Here is a 4,062-nt window from a genome sequence, read left to right as displayed (position 1 = left end):
ATTCACAGGCCGGTGGTCAGACCACAAGCCTGACCCAGCTACAAGGAGAGCCTTCAGGAGCTGTAGACTACCCCATCCTTAGTAAATCCTAATCTGTTGACATGAAGCCCAGAAATTGAAGGGGTCAGATTAGCCAGTGTCCACATACATAGTTCCACCTTTGTGCTGCCTCCAAAGTAACATTAAGGCATCAGAAACGGCAGAGCCAGCAGTAGGCTTGAGTCTGGAGGAGGAAAGTATATTTAATTCAACGCCCAGGTATTAGATAGAGGTTTTGTAAAGAGACTACCATTCCAGCAAAGTGTCTGGACAGGACAATTTTTTTTTTTGGTTTTTTTTTTTTTTTGGTTTTTTTCCGAGACAGGGTTTCTCCGTGTAGCCCTGGCTGTCCTGGAACTCACTCTGTAGACCAGGATGGCCTCGAACTCAGAAATCTGCCTGCCTCTGCCTCCCAAGTGCTGGGATTACAGGCATGCGCCACCACTGCCCAGCAACAAATTTTATTCTTGAGGAAGAAAGTGCCCTGGAGGAAAGAGAGAACATCTCATCAGGACAGGAAGTGCATTTGATTTTATTCTAACTCAGATGGTGGCTGAGTCTTTTGCCCACTGACTGGAGTCCGACCTCACAATCTTATTTACCTGACTAGTCTGAAAAGACTCGACATACAAGAAATGGAGGAAGGGGAAAGCAGTCCCTGATGGAAGGAGGGGCACTGTTGCAGGCTAGTCTAGAGAAATGGACCTTTGGGGCAACCAAGCTTTTGCTAGGTAGGGAGGATTAAACATTTGCATAAAAAGTCTTGCAAGGTGAGAGAGATAAAAAATATTTGAATTCTTCATTCTAGACACAAGTTTTATAGTATTGGATAAAAAAGACTAATATTTACTGGGCGTGGTAGCCATGCCTTTAACCCTAGCACTAGGAGACAGGGCAGGTGGATCTCTGAGTTTAAGGCCAGCCTGATCTTCAAAGGGAGTTCCAGAAGAGCCAGGGATACCTAGAGAAACCCTGTCTTTAAAAAAAAAAAAAAAGACCAATATTTGATATATCTTAAACAGGGTCCAGTCCTGAGGGAAGTCAGGGCAGGAACTGAAGTAGTGAAGGAATGTTGCTTGCTGGCTTTTTTTGTTTGTTTGTTTGTTTGTTTGTTTCTTGGATTTGTTTTTTTCTTTTTTGAGACAGGGTTTCTCTGTGTAGCCCTGGCTGTCCTGGAACTCACTCTGTAGACCAGGCTGGCCTCGAACTCAGAAATCTGCCTGCTTCTGCCTCCCAAGTGCTGGGATTAAAGGCATGCGCCACCACTGCCCGGCACTTGCTGGCTTTTTTTAGCTACCTTTCTTTAAAAAAATAAAAATAAAAAGATTTATTTTATATATGTGAGTACACTGTTGCTGTCTTCAGACACACCAGAAGAGGACATCAGATCTCATTACAGATGGTCGTGAGCCACCATGTGGTTGCTGGGATTTGAACTCAGTACCTCTGGAAGAGCAGTCAGTGCCAGTAACCTCTGAGCCATCTCTCCAGTTCCTTAGCTACCTTTCTTTGCTTTTGTTTTTGTTTGGTTGTTTCTTTTTTCTGAGACATGGTTTCTATGTGTTGCCCTGGCTGTTCCTGGAACTCATTCACTCTGTAGATCAGGCTGGCTTCTAACAGAGATCTCGCTGTGAGTGCTAGGATTAGAGGAATGTGCTCCCTACCACCACCCAGCTTTAGCTACTGGGTATACCTGGCCTGACAGGTGAGTCACATAGCTGGGGGGATGCACACCTAAGTAACTCTATGACCCGTGTCCAGAGCGGCATGCCTGTAAGGGTTCCGGTAGAGCCTATGAAAATGCTCAGGACCCACACGGAGTTCGGCGTTCAGGACTAAATAGGCAGATGTATCAGACAAGCAGTGGTTGGCCAGAAGCTATGCTCTGGATCCAACTTAACATCCCTAGGCCACCTTCCCTTTGTCTCCTGTGATCAGTGGGAGGATTGGAGGTCCTAGCACATTGCTTCTGGTCAGGTCCTAGTGAGGAGTTACCTGCCAAATTGCCTGTTGCCAAGCAACATCCTGGACCCTATGTGCTCAGGTAGGTGGACTGGCATGGTACATTGACGCCCCCCAGGCACTTCCTGCTACAGTGACTAGGCCCTGCCCCTCAACCCCCGTACCATCCTTCAGGTCTGACATCTGGGCCTGGACACTAGACAAGATCAGGGCCACTGTGGGGATTAATGGGCAGGTTTTGCCATTTGAGTGAGAGCACTGAAGGCCTCTGGGATGTCTCTGGGCGAGACCCAGGACCCCATCATGAGGGAGGCTCAGTGCCCCGTCCTGCCCTGTGGAATTTTCTCTCAGTCTCCTTCATGGAGACTGGTCCTGATTGTGAGGCTTATACATTTGAGCCCTAGGACATCAGATCTATCAGCAAGTGCCCAGGTGGGTTCTTGGGTAGGGGAGGGTTGAGGACTACTTACGTAGGGTCAGCTTGTGTTTAGCGATCTGTAACTCTTGATATTGATGGCAAGTTGCTTGAGTAAGGCATAGTGGTGCAAGCCTTTAATCCCAGCCTTTGGGAGGCAGAAGCAGGTGGATCTCTGTGAGGTTTCAGAACAGTCAGAATTACAGAGAACCTGTCGAGAAAAGGAAAGAAAATGAGGCCGTCACTTCTCTTCCATATCTGAAACTTGCTTCTACTGGAATGTAAGGAAGGGTAGGTGAGAGTCCTTGAAGACTTCTGCCCCACTGGGCTGCCCTGTGCTACAAGGCTTTCTCCCCCGTGACCCCTGCTGCCTCTGTGGTTCCTGTTTCAGAGCAGGCCCACTATGCACACCTAGGAGCTTCTTTCTGTCAAACTCGCAACCTTCTTAAAGCCTGGGCACCAGCTGCAGCGTCTGCTCACTACTGCTTTTGTGAGAACACCCTCACATGGGTGTTGCCCGAGTGTCCCTCTGTTAGTTCAGGTGACTGTCACATGCTCCTTGGATATGAGGACTGAGTGTTCGGGGACATGAGGTTCTTTTGGGTTGGGGGATGGGGAATCACAGTCCTTGCCATGTAAACACTCCTCAGGGTGGAGGGCGAGGACCTGCCTAGAAATGAGGGGCAGCCCTCAAGTGCCCTCCAGGACCCAGATGAAGCCCTTTCCCCATTAGGGCTCAGGTGGGGGGTCTCCCGGACCGAGAAGTCTGGGCGAGGTCTGGAGCCTTCAACATAGGTCATGCAAAGATATACCAAGTGAGCAGAGTGCTGCCAGCAGCCCTGCCAACAGGCCTGGGGCTGTGAAGGTCCCACCACCTCAGGTGGGTGCTCTGCTAAGTCCGAGTGCTAAAACAGCTGGCCAGCCAGATGCTGTCTAATATGTGGGCAGGTGATGGCGCTGTGGCCTTAAGTAGGGTGATGTGGCCAGGAAGCAGGCACAGGGTCCCGGTGAGTAACAAGTCTAGGAGCTTCACTCTAACATCCTAGATCCGTGGGACTGGAGGGGGGCAGATGAGGAGACTTCATAGGTGTGTGCCCCTCTCTCGCCGAATAGCTTATCTAGTCTGGGGACAGAGAGCCTCCTCATCTGCCCTCCGAGGATTTAACTACACCAAGTGTTTTTTTCCTTCTCAGAACTATCAGGCCAACAAATAAAATCAGTCACTGTGAAGAAGCAAAGAAGGTTCTGTTCTGGGCCAGAGAATAAGAGAAGCTTGAAGAAAGCTCAGATCAACCCTGGCAGCTGGAGGTCTTAGATACACAGACAAAGATGTCCCCACCCTGCCATTCTTTCCAGTTGCTGTGTAGCCCAGAGTGAGTACTGGGACTGGGATTACAGGTGTGAATTTTCGAAGAGCCGGGCGCTGGTTCTCTGTGATCCCCTTAGTCTTTTCCGCTCTTGTCATGACTCAGGGCGTTAAAGGGCAGAGCCTCTGCTGAGGAGCTCCAAAGCAATTAGATGGGAGCAAGCGTAAGGGTGAGTGGCTGGTTAATGTGCCTCAGTCAGCAGAAGCCTGGCTGCTCTGCTTTTATCTCCTGCTGTGCTGTCGCTGCGGGCTGAGAGGGCAGCTCTCCAGCTTCCTTATT

At 49.6% G+C, this 4,062-nt stretch overlaps 1 long non-coding RNA gene across 1 annotated transcript; it reads right to left on the bottom strand.

The window, feature by feature from the left end:
* Nucleotides 1–343: 343 nt before the first annotated feature.
* Nucleotides 344–2,902, bottom strand: LOC127694084 (uncharacterized). Its single transcript, XR_007979785.1, has 3 exons — nt 2,828–2,902; nt 2,472–2,627; nt 344–523 (listed from the first exon to the last, which is right to left on the bottom strand). It is a non-coding gene; the product is annotated as an uncharacterized LOC127694084 (long non-coding RNA).
* Nucleotides 2,903–4,062: the final 1,160 nt, after the last annotated feature.

This window comes from Apodemus sylvaticus, chromosome 1, assembly GCF_947179515.1.
Source record: "Apodemus sylvaticus chromosome 1, mApoSyl1.1, whole genome shotgun sequence".
NCBI classification, from domain to species: Eukaryota; Metazoa; Chordata; class Mammalia; order Rodentia; family Muridae; genus Apodemus; species Apodemus sylvaticus.
Note: the sequence above shows the minus strand (reverse complement) of the source record. Positions and strands in the feature narration are given on the sequence as shown.